The 19,072-nt window shown below is 31.7% G+C and overlaps 1 protein-coding gene across 45 annotated transcripts in view; it reads left to right on the top strand.

Annotated features, from left to right (window-relative positions):
* Positions 1-1,474, top strand: part of LOC127733114 (hepatocyte growth factor receptor-like) — a 143,852-nt gene extending 142,378 nt beyond the window's left edge. For all 45 annotated transcript variants that reach the window (XR_007996761.1, XR_007996800.1, XR_007996785.1 and 42 more), the window contains one exon: positions 1,174-1,474. The gene's annotated coding sequence lies outside the window, so the exon portion shown is untranslated. The remainder of the gene's footprint in view (positions 1-1,173) is intronic.
* The last annotated feature ends 17,598 nt before the right edge of the window (positions 1,475-19,072 follow it).

Raw genomic sequence — 19,072 nt, 5'->3', positions numbered from 1 at the left:
CAAACTAAAGTTAAAAACAGTAACCACCTTTGAAACGTACATACAGACAGACAAGGGTAACACTTAATGCCCCTTCAGCTTCGGTGGTGGCATAAAAAATGACCTATATGTTAACAACAAACAGAAACAAAAATTCTTTTTAAATCACATACTATTGCCTTCATTTAGATAGTAATTTTCAAAACCTTCCTCAATTAAAATATGACCAATTGCCATGATTGCCGTTTGAATTAAGGCAAAATAATAATATATGTGTGGTTCCAGTTACCAGACCCACCCTAGAACTTTTTTTTTTAATTCTGTAAAATAAATTTTGAACGATCCAATTTTATGGAATGTGAATTTCAATAATTAAATTCACAGACTTCTGTCATATGAATTTCCAATAAAAGTATCCACTAAAAACGCAACAAATTTTTAACAGATTGCAACAAAATTAACTAAAAACGTAACATGTCCGTTTATTTTACAACCAAACATAGAAAATGGCAAACTTGCGGTAGGGGTGTTTATAATACCAGAATTGGACTCGGTGAACATACAATTTTTTTTCCAGATTTTGACAATCCAAAAAAAAAAAACAATGCAACCTAGCAACCCTATCTTTTTTTGCGAATGTAACTGGAACCACACATATATTTTAATTTGGACTAAGTTTTTTTTTTATTATGCAGATGAAGATTTGGATCCTTTTGGCTTGAAAGATTGTCAGGAACATGAAGAAACTGAATCCATAATAAACGTGTACACAAACCACAATCTAAAAGCACTAATTTCTACTAATTCTAAATGTTTATGAATGATTTTTCAAGAGATTGCAAGAAAATACCTGCAAGACCAATTACATATTTGTTGTGTGCCCATGTGTGCCCTATATTAAAGAACATGTACACAAATATATGCACAGCTGCATGTGAATTGGGTTTGGAATAAAACATTACTCCAAAACATTTTTTTGTCAAATTGGTATTGAGTCTCCAGGCTACTATCTGAGAATGCACTAGCTAAACTAGCCTTTTGGTCATAATATCCCAATATTAAATGATTCCATATCCAGATGATCAACATTAAACAATAAAATATATAAAAAAAAAACTCTGTTTGATCTACAAATCAATAGTCTTATCATTAGTCTTCTCTCATGTTATAAATCATTAATCTTTTTTTTTTCAGACAAAATAACAACAACACTGGTTGAAACAATTCTAGGAACCGGTGAAGAAGTTAAAAGTTTTACAAAATACTGAAGACTTGCAACGGAAAATCCAGGAAACAGGTCTTTTACTGAACAGTATGAGAGTGCCAAGATGATTGTTGGATTTAATACAACCAAATGAAGACAAAAAATGCACTGCATCAACAAACAAAACTACTGGAACATTGGGGCATCAGTACAGAGTTGTGATTCTAAAAACAATTGTTCAAAATCTTCTACAAGTTTAAGAAGACTGTACATACATGTATATATATATATATTTATATAAGAAAGAAAAAAATAATACTTGTGCTTGAAACTTGTGTACATACATGCAATGAATAGAAAAAAAGGAAAGAAAACAAAATGAAAACAAAATGAAAAGAAAAAAAAAAGAAAGAAAAAAAAAGAAAAAAGAAAGAAAGAAAAATCTTTAAAAAAAAGAAAAGAAAAGAGAAGAAAAGAAAGAAAAGAAAAGAAAAGAAAATTAAAAAAAAAAATGAAAGAAAAAGAAAAAAAAAATTGAGGAGGGAGGTGGGTAATGCAGCCAAGTAATACTGTATTCACCAATTTTCATGCACCATAACACCTACAATTGTGATAGTACGCTTAGATTTGCCTACAAATTTTGTGATTAAATAATATAACCTCATTATGCAGGAAATCTATTTCAAAAATTATCTTTACAATCATCATCTAGAGCAGACCAATATTTATGTCTTTTATTATTTTCATTGATATAATATACCCCATTTTTAATTTCTATATAAATCTAAGGTGCTTATTATTATGAATACAGTACAACTTGCCAGTCACAAGCCTGGAATAAAGAGCCACATTAAAATATAAAGAATTAAGTTAGTTTAAACAGGACTGTTTACAACTTTTTTGCCGTATTTTTTCCTTTTCTTTCAATAGGTCAATATAGAAAACGTGTGCTTATGGTTTTTCTATAGCATGTTTAGTTACATGTACCTACCCTTTTTCAAAGTCTCATTATACAAATCATTAATTAATTGCCTTCACAATTTTCCCATATACATATGTACTCCAGGTAAACAAAGAATTCTGAAACAAATTGTACATTCTAGTTGTACATATGTGTCATACCAGTAAAATAAGGGGAATACAAATTTTAAACTTTTAACATATATTTAAACCATGGATTTATTGTGGCTTTTAATGCAGAGTGAACCACCATATAGTTTTAATTTTAGATTTATTGTGGCTTTTGAATGCCAAGTGAACCATCATATAGTTTTAATGATATTATAGAACCAACTTTTAAAATTCAGTGTTACACTGATAAAACATACGTAAAATTATGTATTGAACTAGGAATACACAAATCATAACTCATAATTTATATGTAGTTTTGATTCTAGTCAAGACCATGCTCATTACAATGAAAATTGTTTTACAAATATCTTTAGTTCGGAGATAGTTTCTTTTCAGAGTCACAGTGTCTAAAATTTTTTGTTCAACATACATGATCACATACAAAAGTCGTGGGAATAATGTCAGAAATCTAAGAAATGTTTGAATAAAACAATATTGCCTGCATGAAAATATAGATATCAACATATTACATTTGGTTTTCATTATAGAGTCCTTGATGAAAATTTGCTGATCCTCACTATACATTACATGTACATGTATGTTCTATTGCAAAACAATAAAATAGAGTCAGTCCTTTGAATATGGTGGTGGGTAGAACCTTCAGACCACCAGTTTTCGAGAACTCTGCAGGACTACATTTCCTTCATACGCCTGTGTATAATAAACTAGAGGGGTGCATTGAAAAAATGTCACGCATTTTATAAAAGAAAAATGGTGCCATTATGTTAAGAGCTAGTCTGCCAGAAAACCATGCAAAATCCAAAATATAGTCCAAATGGCATGTTGGAACTTATATATCTTAGACTTTGTTCCATTATTTCTATTAGAAACAGATTCATTTGCATAAATGCCTGAAAATCACTAAAATGCTAGTGAAAAAATTTGTATAGTTCCAACTCCAAAAATTCCGATTTTTAACATTTTTACTGGCAATTTAAACATATATTTGCTAAAAATGACCTAGATAGACAAAAATAAACCATGCCAGGAATGATTTGTCCCAAATGATTATTCATTGGGGGTATTAATAAAAAGGCCGTGTTTGCCACATTAAAATTTGAAAGAAGTTTGAGCCCATCAATCTCCTAAAGTGGCACTTATATTTTCATGAAATAAGCATCAATGAATAGACCAACGGATATTGTCAAAAATATCAAAAATCCAATTTTGGCAAATAATTGCAAGATATTAAATTTTACATCTCACTTTCCTGGATTTTGATAAATTTCTGAATTATTCTAATTCTAATTAAAACCTGTTAACCCTCAAAAATTAATTAACTCAATACCTTGATCACATAAAATTTTGATGTGATACATTTTATACATATTTTGTCATTTATTTTATGTCTAATTGTCAACAACTTCCTTAAATAGGTAAAAAAAAAAACATCCCACTGAGTTCTATGAGTTAAATCCCCTTATTTACACTCTCCTCATTGAAAACAGAAAGTTATCAGAAGTTGTCTGTAATGGAGAATGAGACTGTGAAATGTGACTTCTAACATTTAACTGATATTTCTTGTGGGAAATCTGCAAATTATGACGATTGCACAATCATAAAACCTATTTCAAATTTTTATAAGAACACGCATTTGCATTTAAGTGGATACAGTGTCTGGAGAAAAGCCAAAGTGAACCAAACATCTCCCAGACCAAAGGGTTGATTTAACAATTTTTCAAAAAGTTTTACTAATACAATAATTATTATATCGCACCAGATATTTTAATATTGATAGCAGGTTGTTAAATTTAAACATATATGTCAGCAACATGGAGACTTTTTTGGAATTTATTGGAGATGGAGTAAACGTAAATGTTGCTACCCAGAGCATCCAACATCTAGCAAGGCAAAAGTAGACAGAGGTGCCTCTCCCAGAGTTTGCAAGGAATATTGGTTGAAGACAAGAGAGGTGATCAACATAGGAACAGGTAAAAATACAACCCCCTCTCCATACAAATACACATCCATAGATTTCTGTAGCAAAACAGACTCAAATGTATGCCTTTGTATCGCCTATCGGATACTATCGATACATTGTGTACATGTACAAATAACATGCATTGTACAGGGCACACATGTACATATTATATTGTGAGCTTGAAAGACAACTATTAAAGCTAGCTATAGAAAAGTGCGAAAGAGGACGACTGTTTAATTTTAAGGGAAAATTAAGTGGGCTTGGACTGGTTTTTTGGACTTAATATTTTTTTCAATGTTTTTGATGTTACTTTAATTGCTGAGAAACTTTGGTATTTTTTAGGGTGTGAAATTTATTTTTTCTGACAAAGTACCCGCCTTTGTACAGAAAATTTTAATAGAAATTCGCCGCAGAATGATTGAGCAAAGATGACTAATTACTGCATATATAGGTTACAGTTCATGTTTCTCACTCTTTCCTAGTATGTTCAATTTCTTCACAATATTTCTGTATATTACAGAAATCAAACCCCTATTTAAGATATCTTGAAAAGTATTGTTTGGTCTGATATGATATGGTTTGCATCATATACATTTTATATGACATGTTTGAGTTGTACTTTGATCCCTTACTTTAAGTTTAGTCATACATTCATAGCGTATTCATATAGGAAATTGCAAAAAAAAAAAACCAAAAAACTCACAGTTTTTCATATAAATATAATTATTGGTCCAAAAACCATCATCCAAATCAGTTCCACCTCAAGCTTCAGACAATAGTTTCAAGATGCAAACACTAAGTTACTGTACAGTAAGAAGATGTGGACAACAATTTATTATTGTTAGTTCAAAAATTATTGTGAGGTTTTTATTAAGGCAAATATAATAATGCAACTGGATGGGTATTGCATTAATAAGAACTCACATCATGACATCTGATACATATCTGTTTGCAACTTGTTTTGGTGGATCAAATTCTTGAAAGTTTTTATTTTTGGTTATTTTCATGACGGGTCAGTACCATGGTAAATAAGATTCACAACAGCCACACATTCATGAATATCATATGAGTTATCAAATATCTGTACATATTTTTATGAATAATCACATAAGATTGTAACAAAAAGACATTGCAGCATGGAAATTACCTTCTCAATAGCAGTTACATGTCAAACTTTACTTTCTTTTAAAACTTTGTCTGGTTTGATATTACAGACGGTCCAAGTTGACTTATTAGTTGGTCCAAGTTGTCTCTTAGCAGAGTTGTCTCATATCCCCCCCTTCCTTTGGAATTTTTGCAAGTTTTTCCAATACATTAAATAATTAATGGCAATAATACACTTTTTAAAAAGTAAACAAATGGAAAATCAGCATAGGGCATGTGCACACATTTATGACAGTGGTACAGAAAAGAGGGTCGTAATGGGGGTACCATCATGACGAATAACGGTTAAAAATCTTGCCAAATGATGTTAACGGTAATATTGGGTGCATGACGATAAAATGTGCACTTTCTTTATGACGATAAAATAATCGACTGATTTTGACGAATTCTTTTCAAAAATACAGTAACGGTTAATTATTTGAGATCTCTGACGTATCATGATAATAGATATAAGAAGATGTGGTATGAGTGCCAATGAGACAACTCTCCATCCAAGTCAAAATTTATAAAAGTAAACCATTATAGGTCAAAGTACGGTCTTCAACACGGAGCCTTGGCTCACACCAAACAGCAAGCTATAAAGGGCCCCAAAAATTACTAGTGGAAAACCATTCAAACTGGAAAACCAACAGTCTAATCTATATAAAAAAAACGAGAAACACTTATGAACCACATCAATAAACGACAACTACTGAACATCAGATTCCTGACTTAGGACAGGTGCAAACAATTGCAGATAAAGATATTTTGACGAATCATGATAAAATTTTAACCAATTTGACGCTAACGGTAGCTGAAAATGACCGTTTGAAGCCTGATGGTAAAGGGCATTCCTACCCTCAGTAAAGCATCATTGCAAAAAAAGGTAACAAGTTACAAAAAAAAATGTAATTGATATGATAAGAATAGAACTTTTTCTTTTATTTTAGTTTTATAAAGAGTATACATGATACATATATACATGATGCAAATAAAAAAATATATATAAGTAATTGATTGAATAACAAGATTAAATAAATATCACGCCCCTGTGTTGTATATATAGAATTATAAAATACAAGCTTTTTCATTTTCTTTCCTGCATAACTTCATAAATACAAGTATTATTTAGTAATACCCATATACGTGTGTATGACTATTTATACAAACTTTATTTTATAAAATGACATGTATATTTATTATTTTAGGAATATATATGCAAACAGTGTTCAACCAGGCACAGAGAGTATTTCATATCAAGCCCTCTTAAAGTTATTCCTGAAGCAGATATTGGTAAGAATTTTTTTTATCATCTTTGTACTACTTTTGAAACTAATGCTACCTGCATATGTGCTTTGTGGGTCATGACCAAACAAGTAGGATTCAGGGGGGGGAACCAATGGGGTCAGCTGGCAGGTATGATTTACCATTATTTTTTTATAACCTTTGAGCCATATATGCCAACATAAATAATTAGACCAGATAAATGTTAAGTCCATATCAGAAATATTGTAAAATTTAGAATCATCTGTTATTTATCTTTAATTTTTTGGTTTTGGATACAACTAATTACCAAAAGAATACATCCTATTTTGTGTGGCCTACAATGTGAGGTCAGTCGCCAACATCAATAATTGCATACATGTTTTAAAAAAAAAACCATTCGACTTTATATAATAACAAAGCTAACATCAATGAAACTAATTTTTCATCTGTATTCTGTAAATTCTTGCTTAACACAGCTTTAATCAAGAAATATATCATATGTTTTTTTTATGCCCCACCTACGATAGTAGAGGGGCATTATGTTTTTCCGTCTGTGTGTCTGTTCGTCTGTCTGTGCCGCTTCAGGTTAAAGTTTTTGGTCAAGGTAGTTTTTGATGAAGTTGAAGTACAATCAACTTGAAACTTAGTACATATGTTCCCTATGATCATGATGATATGATCTTTCTAATTTTAATGCCAAATTAGAGTTTTGACCCCAATTTCACGGTCCACTGAACATAGAAAATGATAGTGCAAGTGGAGCATCCGTGTACTATGGACACATTCTTGTTTTCCAGAATTATTTGAAAGAATCCTTAACTTATTTATTACTGATGAACATATTAGCCTTAATGTAGAGGATAATCATATGGGTAAATATTATTATTCAATATTACACATTATTGCCATAGTATATAAATTTTTACATATTTTTATACATTATGCATACATTGTTTACAGAGGTATATAGGAATAGTCATGTCCATATGTTTGTCCCCTGTTTTGTTTCCTGTCCATACTTTGTAATGCCTGTCTAGATCCAAGTCATATTTCATATTAAAGTTGCATGTGGCTTTTAAAAGGCTTATCAAGATCAGAGTAAATATTTTTTATTCAACCACAAAAATTTTACTTGTGTATAAGTGTATGGATCTCTATGAAATTGTAACAAGATTCCATACCTCAAAAGAAAGGTTGGGATTCACAGATTTTGGGGGTTATTGCCCAAACCATTCAGGAATTAAGGGGAAGAAATAGGATTTTCTGGTTTCCGAATGATAACTTGAGTAGAAGTCTATGGATCTCTATGAAATTGTACCACAAGGTTCCATATCAAAAAAGGAAGGTTGGGATTGATTTTTCGAGTTATGGCCCTAACCGTTTAGGGAAAAGGGGCCAAAACAATACTTTTCTAATACTTTATATAAATTGCTCATTTCTTGACCAATTTCAATGGGGTTAAATAAAATTCAAAGTCTTTAATTATTGGGGTTCATTATAATAATCTGAATCTAACCGTGTATACAGATTTTGGATTTTAGGCCCCATTTTTAAATTTGTCCACATTGAGGTCCAAAGGGTCCAAAATTTTACTTTGTTTGATTTCATCCAAAATTTAATTATGGGTTCTTTGATATATGCCAAATCTATTTGTGTAATTAGATTTTTAAGTTTGGGACCTGTTGTCAAATTGGTCCACATTAAGGTCCAAAGGGTCCAAAATTAAACTTTGTTTGATTTTAACAAAATTGAATTCATGGGGTTCTTTGACTTGCTGAATCCAAACATGTTTTCAGATTTTGGATTTTGGGCCCAGTTTAAAAGTTGGTTCAAATCGGGGTCAAAATTTAAACTTTGTTTGATTTCAACAAAAATTGAATATATATGGGGTTCTTTGATGTGCTGAATCTGACTGTGTTTTGGGATTTTTGGACCTGTTATCAAATTGGTCCACATTGAGGTCTAAATGGTCCAAAATAAAACTTTGTTTGATTTCATCAAAAATTGAATTCTTGTGGGTTTTTTTATATGCTGAATCTAACCATGTATTTAGATTTTGGATATTTTGGACAAGAATAGGAAAATGACCAATTTCAAATTTTTAAGTTCTTAGACCACATTCATTCTTTGTCAGAAACCTATGCTATGTCAAATATTTAATCACAATCCAAATTGAGAGAAGTATTGCACAATTAATAGAAATTGTAAGTAGATTCATAGTCACAAGTATTACTTTACCAATCCTTATAAAGGGGTTGGTTCACTAACTCACTGTTTTGGCCATAGTAAGAATTAATTTCACTTCAATATAAAAATAAGATGATGTGTATGATTGACAAGGAGACAACTCTCCACCAGAGACCAAATGACGTAGAAGTTTACAACTATTGTAGGTCATGGTATGGCCTTCAACAATGAGCAAAACCCAAACTTCATGGTGAGCTATAAAAGGTCCCAAAATGACAAATGTAAAACAATTAAAATGGGAAAAGTAATAGCTTGATTTATATATAAATCAATAAATGAAAAAATGTTTGTTGGTGACAACAGTCGTCATCTGATTGAGAAAAAGAAAATGAAACTGATAAAGATAGGTTTAATCGTGCAATGATGATCCTAGGGAAAGGGAAATTTGAAAACCTACTCAAATGTTAGCTGACTTTACCATGGACAGATACATCTAAAAGTACCAAGTCTTTGTACCTAAACGTTGCCTCAGAAGCTGTAAGTTTGGTTCTAATTCATATTGTTCCAGGACAGGTTAATACTGTTTTCTCTGAAATTGGAAAAAACTTGATTCCTGTGAAATCCTACATTAGACAAGCATGACATCTTATAACAAGAGCACTAGTGAAGGCTTACTTAGATCAGGACAATATACTAACCCAAACACAAATACTATCACTATTTGCACATAAATTCTCCAGAGAAAGTCCTATAAAACTAATACCAGGAGTAACAATATCCAAAATTGATGCAGCACAGAGGCATGCTTCTTATGAATCACCAGGGCAAATGATCTGTAATAAAACAATATCTAGAACACGTCTCAGTAGGCTGAAAGTTCTGCATTTTATAGAATTTATTCTTAGTCCAACTTGTCACCAAGCTGTTGGTTATGGCTCAAAGGAAATTTCCCTATCTATAGGTGTGGAAATAGTGATTCCAAAGGTGGTCAGAAATATAATTTCGGCCAGACTAATCAATACATATCTTGCATATTGTGAGGATCAACATTTTGAGACATTCAGCAGATCAACTTTTTTCAACATTTTGAATGTTTGTATTTCTTCACAAAAGAAAAATTTACATGGTCTGGATAACATTACTGCAGATGGCATGAAAGCAGTGGATGTTTTAACAGGCATTATTTCAAAGCTACAGATGTTTGGATTATCTGGGGAAAATGTAGATCAGTTAAACGGCATCCTTAATCTAATGGCATCCTTTAATCAACACTTAAAGTTTGAAATTAAAGGACACTTAAAAATGAAATCACCATGCGTAGATCATTGCACAGTATGCCAAAACAGCTCACTGCAAGATGCACATACTAATTAAAGTGCAATACATTATGAGCAAATTTAGAATATAAAAACAAATCAGGGTTCTGAATACACATGAAATTTTGCTAATTCTGATTTTTCTTTGAGTTTTTTTAAGTACCCCCGTTATTCAGAACATAAAAATAAGGAGATGTGGTATGATTGACAACTATCCGCCCAAGTTCAAATGAAGTAGATGTAAGCTAGCTATTTTTAGCAACCGTACAGACTTTAACAATGAAAAAAACCCATACCGTGTAGTCAGCTATAAAAGGCCCCGCCATGAAAAATATGAAACAATTCAATTGAGAAAACAAACGGCCTAATTTATAACAAAACAATTTATGAAAAAACAAGTATGACAGACATGAACCAACTACGGCCAGAAACATATTTTCTGTTTGTTTGTTTGTCCATTCATCAGTTATTCATTTGGTTGCCAAAATGCTATTAAACTTGTAATCATATCATAAATGAAATGTTAACGAATTCTATTGTCTATAAAATTAAGTATGATTTTTGCAGTGTCAACATTTATTTACTGAAATTTAAACAGCAGAAAATTCACAAAAATACAATCTGATGGACAGCAACTTTGCTGATTAATCAAAAGTTGCTGACTATGAACTAGGGGCAGGGCTTCACAATAGTTGTCAAACTGATATATACTAATAGTAATGCAACTTTTTTTAGTTTAGAAAATATCATTGATCTATCACAAGCAGTTCCTATCAAACTGACTTGAGCAGAAAACTGAACATTGAAAATTGATAATTAATTCATTCACTGGACCATGATCTAGGGTCTAGGCCTAGAAATAGTCATCAAACTGATATGTACTGATAGTAATGCAACTTTATAGAAAATATCATTGATTTATCAAAAGAAGTTCCTATCCAACTTACTTATGCAGACACTGTTGCAGACAATGCCAGAAAAGCAATTCCTTTGTCTCGGCTTCCGCTACGTTTGTTGCAGACAAGACGAAAATGGAAAAACTGTTTATGGAAAATTTGTCAATGTCTATTCACCTAAGGATAAAAAACAAGATAAAAAAAATTAACATCAAACTGTGAGGTTAATGGGTTATTGAACATGTTGAATATTCAAATAAAATCATATAAAACCTGGATAGTAAAACATCTACATGTATAACAGTGCATTAAGGTTTATTTTTCCTTTTAATAATTGCTGAGCAGTTTTAACACTGAGAACTTAGAGCAATACATAGTGGAAATGCTAACTTCTTTAGGACATTATGTTTTTATCTTGAAGGTTTTCATATGAAGGGCATAATGTTGTTATACCAGGTGATATGTTGACTGCCATTTATTCAAATGGAGGAATAAAAGGAGTAATAGCTTCAGTTGTTTCAGTGGACATGAAGGAAGAGGTTAAGATGAAGACAAAATGAACAACATAACCTTTGAACCAAATGGAGTCACCTTTAGAAAGGCTTATAAATGTTATTGGCAAAGGTTATTTAATGTCCAGTGACCAGTTTAAAGATCATGAATTATTGAAAGGATTTGAGGTGAGCAATGTGTAGTTTCTGTAACTTTGACCTACATATTACTTTAAATTCAGAAATTATTGTGATGTTTTTATTATTGCAAAAAATGCAGCTTGAACTGAATCACAATATTAGTAATATAAACTTGTAGTTTAATTAATCCCATGCAACAAATGTTGCATGGTGTATAATGTTTTTGACCCATCCATCTGTCCATCAGTCCTGTTCTTGTCATTGCAACTCCTCTGAAACCACACAACAGAATTTCATGAAACTTTTTAAGTAATAAGGACAAACGATGAGTATGTTGATTTGCATATCGACTGGAAATTATGATTCAAATATTTTTCTAGGAGTTATGCCCCTTTGAAATTAGAATTTTGGCCATAAAAGTTCTTTAATTTTAACACTTATTTTCTTTTACAAGATTTTTTCGCAATTGCATTTAATAAATCTATCACATAACTGCATATCAACAAGAAATTATGATTCAAATTTTTTTCAAGGAGTTATGCCTTTTTGAAAATATAATTTTGGCCATGAACGTTCTTTAATTGTAATGCTTATTTTCCTTTACAAGATTTTTTGCAATTGCTTTTAATAAATCTAGAATTTTTTCTTATTGTACAAAGTTTTAAGGGATTTAAATGCACACATAAATTTCTGAATTTACAGTATGCTAGAAAGTGTGTTGTAACGTTTAAAAAAAAAACCAAGAAGATGTGGTATGATTGCCAGTGAGACAACTATCAACCAGAGACCAAAGGACGTAGAAGGTAAGCAGCTACAGGTCACCTACTGCTTTCATACATTTAATTTTCATACAAAACTTACTAGTTATATCATTATATCAATGATATTTAAAAATTTCCCTATATAGCTATGCATTATTCAGGTCTTCATGATGGGTTTTTAAAAGCTCATTCTTTAGTTTCTGAACAATCATTCTAAGAATTAACAAGAGTGCACATGCTGAAATGTCTCGCCTACTATATTGACCACTGATAATGATTTTATGCTGAAAATTTAAAGTTTTACTACAAGTATCACATTAACATTTATGATCCAAGAAAATGAGGTGAAGGTCAGATAAACCAAGCGGGAAATACATGTACACCTTTAATACAATCCCTCCATACTCAGAATATAGATGATCTATTGCTTAAAGAATTAAAATAAAACACAACAAACCAATTCTAATTTTCAATTGGAAATTCTATATTGACCGATGAACCATGAAAATGAAGTCAAGGTCATTTGAACCCTGCCAGACAGACATGTACACCTTAAAATCATTCCATGCATCAAATATAGTTGACCTATTTCTTATAGTATCTAAGAAACAAAGTTAACCAGGAAAACTAAACATTAACCAATGAACCATGAAAATGAGGTGAAGGTCAGATGATACCTGCCAGACAGACATATACACCTTACAATCATTCCATACACCAAAGATAGTTAACCTATTGCTTATAGTTTAAGAAAAACAGACCAAAACACAAAAACTTAACATTGAGCAATGAACCGTGAAAATGAGATCAAGGTCAATTAAAACCTGTCAGACTGACATGTACATTGTAAAATATTTCCATACACCAAATATAGTTGACCTATTGCTTACAGTATTAGAAAAGCAGACCAAAACACAAAACTAAACTATTACCACTGAACCATGAAAATGAGGTCAAGGTCAGATGAACCCTGCCAGTTGGACATGTACACCTTACAATCATTACATACACCAAATATAATAGACCTATTGCTTATAGTATCTGAGTTATGGACTTGACCACGAAAACTTAACCTTGTTCACTGATCCATGAAATGAGGTCAATGTCAAGTGGACAAGTGGACAGGCATGAGGACCTTGCAAGGTACGCACATACCAAATATAGTTATCCTATTACTCATATTAAGAGAGAAATTTCAAGTAGTCACTGAACCATGAAAATGTGGTCAAGGACAATGGACGTATGAGAGACGGAAACTTCATATCATAAGGCATCTATATATATACAAAGTATGAAGCACCCAGGTTTTCTACCTTCTGAAATATTAAGCTTTTAAGGAGTTAGTTAATGCTGCCGCCGGATCATTATCCTTAAGTCGAGCTTTCTGTGACAAAAGTCGCAGGCTCGACAAAAACCAATTGTTCAAATAACAATTGAAGGTCTTTCCACATCAATTTTCTAAATAATTGATAAGAAGCTACTTCTGGTTTACCCAAAGTTACTATTGACGTCCAATCATAGGTTTCTTCTTACTGATTCAATAAATATATGGTTTCTATATATTTTTGCCTGAAATAAGTGAGATAATTGCCAACTTGTCAAAATGTCACGTCTGGTCTCATACGATAGCTCTCTTTACACTGATTCCAAAATATATGGTTTATATATACTTTTGTCTGTAAAAAGGGAGATAATTGGCTACTTTTGGTTTAGAAAATGTTACTTCCAGTCTCATGATAGCTTTATTCACACTGATTCCAAAAATATATAGTTTGCATATACTTATGCCCGTAATTAGGGAGATAATATGCTACTTCTGGATAATAAAATGTCACTTCCCGTCTTAAATGATAGGTTAATGTATGCCCATTCAAAAAATATATGGTTTCTAGGTACTTTTCCATGAAAAATTTATTTCTATTCCGTTATATTTGGAATTTCCCTATTCTATTTCTATCTTTAGACTTGTGGTACAAGTTTGGCTAGTATGTAAATCAGAAGTGGTCTGATGTTACTGTTGTTTTCTGCACGAACATTTCGAGGGCGGTAGTACGGGTGGGGTTTTATAGGCATATATAAGTCCTGATTACGTTTGATTATTATCGATGTGCTCCAGTAACTTTGATAGACGAAGTTAACGTTAAGCTCTGCATAATATGTCCGAGGAAGGCTCCGACCATGATGAACGCCTTGCTACTACTCAACATGCTGAAAATAGTAACGAAACAGAGTTAAGTACGGACGGGGCTATTTCGCTTTTCACTTCAGCTTTAAACAATGCTTTAGAGAAGCAAAAACATTCCTTGATTAATCATTTCGAAGCTCGTTTAGGAAAAAGTGTTAAAGCAACCGGTGTCGACCAACCAGAATTTGTATTCCAAAGTGAGGGAATTAAAGTGCAACATTCGTTTAATACCGAGCGTCTGGAGAGGCTTGCTGCCGTTGAAAGTTGTATAAAGCTTGGAAACGCTTCCGAAGTTAGTGAAATTATTACCCAGGAAAAGGAAATCATCCGTAAGCGTAACAAAATTCTAAAGATAGCCGACAAGCATGGATGGGACACGGTTAAAGAGTACTTGGATAGTCCGTTGGCTGACAATAAAGAAGATGCTAGTGATTTGCGTGCTGCTATTTCCAGGGCTTCTCGTAAAAGAAGTTCCAAGCCGTACAGTAAACCAGATTCTTCCAATAGTGGTTCCGGAAAAGGAGAATTCAATTCCAGGAGTTTTTTTTTCATGGTCTTGGCCAAGTCAGTGATACCGAGTTCTCCAAAGCAGGCAAGTCAGAAAGTTACAAGTGTTTCTATTGTAACCAGCCCGGGCACTTTGCAAGGAACTGCCCCGGAAAAAAGGATTCCTACAGCGACAGTTGGTGCACCAAAGTTCCAGGAATAGAACACAGGAAAGACCCAGTAACAAAACAGATACAGACATAGATGAAGTTGAGTATTGTTTTCAATTTGTTAACAAGTATGAGAAAAAATCTTGTCAAAATCTTATAAATGTGAAAGGAAATTTAAGAAAACATGCATTGTTTTGGAAAAATGTACTTAACGCTAATGATTTTATAATGAATGTTATTAATTTTGGTTATAGAATTTCTTTTCTGAGTGAACCACCGACTATTTTTCTAAGTAATAATAGATCCGCGTTAAAACACTCAGAATTTGTGGAAAATTCTATTGAAGAACTTTTAACTAAAGAATGTATAAAAGATGTAAATCGACCATTTGTCATTAATCCACTTACTGTATCGGTAAATAGTACGGGTAAAGAAAGATTAGTCTTAGATTTGAGACATGTTAAAAAACCTATGAACTTTTTTACAAAAGGTTCACAAGAAAAGAGTATATTTGCACAGAGACCTTTTAACAGTAATGTATATGTTTTGTTGTTGGATTTCTCGAAGTATTGAGATTTATGCATTGAATGTTGTATACAGACTGTAGTTGAATTAGTTTTCTGCGATGGTTATTTGCCGCAGTTATCAGATATGAGACTATATTCGTAAGTATGTTAAATTTAACATTGTGATGTTTTAACTGCAACAATTAGATATGTCATTGTTAACATTGTTGATTAATTGTTTATGAATACAGTGAGGGTTAATGCCACTGTATATATATAAGTATATGACTTTTTTAGATACTGTGAGGTTGAATGCCACAGTAAGTGTGCGAGGAAAATGCCGCATTCATTTGTTTGCGAGGAAAATGCCGCACTCATTTGTTTGCGAGGGAAATGCCGCATTCATTTGTTTGCGAGGGAAATGCCGCTTTCATTTGTTTGCGAGGGAAATGCCGCACTGGGTTGTTTGCGAGGGAAATGCCGCATTCATTTATAGTAGTAATGTTAATTATATTTACTTTGTTTATAGTTATTACTTGGTATTCATTATTATATTTATTTTACAGATCAATGGAAACAATTTGAGTGTTATGCCAATGATTCGAGATTTGCCAGTATCATACGAGATTTACCCTCTTTTGTCGAATCGTCTAGATCAAATTCTACAATTAAGAAATACAAGTGCTATTTTAAAAAGTTTGAAAAATGGTGTGTTTCATAGTTCTCAAATTATTTATTCCTTTGTTTTATCGAAGTTACTGCGAGCAAACAAACCTAAATTATGACTTGTCTCTTATTTAGCCATGTATTTAGAATAGAAATGTTTTAAATTCGGACGAATTCATGAGGGAGAATTTAAATTTATTTCTATTCCGTTATATTTGGAATTTCCCTATTCTATTTCTATCTTTAGACTTGTGGTACAAGTTTGGCTAGTATGTAAATCAGAAGTGGTCTGATGTTACTGTTGTTTTCTGCACGAACATTTCGAGGGCGGTAGTACGGTTGGGGTTTTATAGGCATATATAAGTCCTGATTACGTTTGATTATTATCGATGTGCTCCAGTAACTTTGATAGACGAAGTTAACGTTAAGCTCTGCATAATATATTACAGTTATGTTTGTATTGATATGTATTTAGAGGACATTGTGAATGTATATAGATGGAATTGTGGTATATTTTTGTAATTTGTAAAATGTTTACAAGATATTAAATGTTGTTTCGCTGAGAAAATAAGAAAGTTACTGCGAGCAAACAAACCTAAATTATGACTTGTCTCTTATTTAGCCATGTATTTAGAATAGAAATGTTTTAAATTCGGACGAATTCATGAGGGAGAATTTAAAAGAGCAGAAATGACTACTTCTGGTTCATTCACTGTCACTTCCGGTTGACATTTTTCAAGGTCATATGTTGCCCAACATTTTGCAAAAGATCTTATGGCTTTATCATGTACCAATTTGAAGTAATTATAATCAATTTACCCTAAAATAAAACATTTCAATGTCAATAACTCCTATAAGATGTCAATGGATTGTTTCAGACCTATTGTGTCATATCTTCATCACAATAAAGCAAACATTTTGCACTAGTTTTTTCATATTTCACTATCATTCCAGCATAAAAATTTTACTATGAGTTATCTCCCCTTATATCACATGCACAAATTGAAAAATTTAATCGAACAAAAAATGTATTTAGTATGTACACCTCTGAGGAGCCAAAAATTTCTAGAATTAAACTTTTTTTCTTAACCTGATTTTTGGGTTTATATGACTGTAAAAAAATAATTGGTGAAGAAAACATCATATGGTGGTGCACTTCTTTTTTTGCTACGGCCCTTTGAAAGTACCCAATTTTAATGATTTCCCCATTTTTCATCAATTTTTACCTATTTTTGGGCTATTATCGTGAAAAAAATCACAGTTCCACAATTAAACTTTTTTTCATACTTTCAATAAAGATGAAGTGGACCAATCTGAATAAATTTAACTTAAAAAAACTATAGGTAGGTGTTAATATAAGAAAGTTTTATCATATTTTGATGCTTTTTTGTGTCAAATTAACCATGCTGTCAATTTTGTAAATTTATGATTTTTCTCTGTTTTAAGAACAAAATGCATATTATTTCAACTTCTTTGTTATAAATGATTGAAAAAATACATATCTAAGAAATTTGAAAAGAAAAATGTGATATGGGATGTACATGTTTCTCGTAAAATCATTTCTTGTACCCCTCACCCATTTTCTCAAAATGTTGGCTAAAAAGACTGACTTGATTGGTAATAAAATTTGAAAAATTGATTACTCAAAAACTACTCATTGTAAATACGCAATTTTTTCACAGAGTTAAGTTTGATTATAACATTTTTAAAATTCATTGATATTTCCACTTGTATCACATGTTTTGGAAATAATTCCAGAACGAGATTTCAATGTGACTGTAACGTCAGAAGAATACATCCTTAAAACAGTCTATAATGCAATTAATCATAAAAGAAAAATCTTAGCCTTTAATTGCCATTCTGTCTTAATATTTGCAGATTTAAGCAAAGAACTAAACTGATTCTGTACTGCTATCTTGCAATACAAAATGGCGGTATGCAGTTAATCTACTGTAAAAAAAAGGTTGGTAACTTAAAATCAATTCAAAAATTAAATACTTCAGTCTGATTCTAGAACAAGATTAAATTATGTTTTTTAACTTTATAGTAAAACAAAATTGCAGACCTACCAACCCAACATGCCCAAGGATTCAAAGGAATGCAACAGTATTCTCCAAATTTATGTTGTCTACATCACTGTTTGCCATTACATGTCACAGCAAAAATTTTCATTTAAATATATTCAGCTCTCATCGTATGATTGCTTGAAAAAAAGAGATCTGTATGTGCAAACATTGAATGTCAAAAAAAAAAAAAATGCAACACTTAAAAACTGATAGCAACTCCATAAAACAAACAAGCAAATTACAGTGGATACTCAAGAAGGGTAAGGTTGTTGCACTTGAAGTGGACAATGTAAAAAAATCCTGTTAACCTGTATTCTTTACTGACGTCATAAATAAAAACTCTACAAAATACAGTCTACATCATAAAAAAGTCAATATATGGTAAGTGACTGAATATATCACTGTTGAATATATGGTAAATGAGAATTTAATCATTTATCTGTGCAGATTACATAGTTGCAGTGTAAATTATGATAATTTGATTATGTTTTTTTGTAGGTACAAATACCATTTATGAGAAAGAAATTTTTCATACCAGGCTCAAATCATAACAAATA

This window comes from Mytilus californianus, unplaced genomic scaffold (genome assembly GCF_021869535.1).
Source record: "Mytilus californianus isolate M0D057914Y unplaced genomic scaffold, xbMytCali1.0.p SCAF_3, whole genome shotgun sequence".
NCBI lineage: Eukaryota > Metazoa > Mollusca > Bivalvia > Mytilida > Mytilidae > Mytilus > Mytilus californianus.
This window is presented reverse-complemented; position numbering and strand designations above follow the sequence as displayed.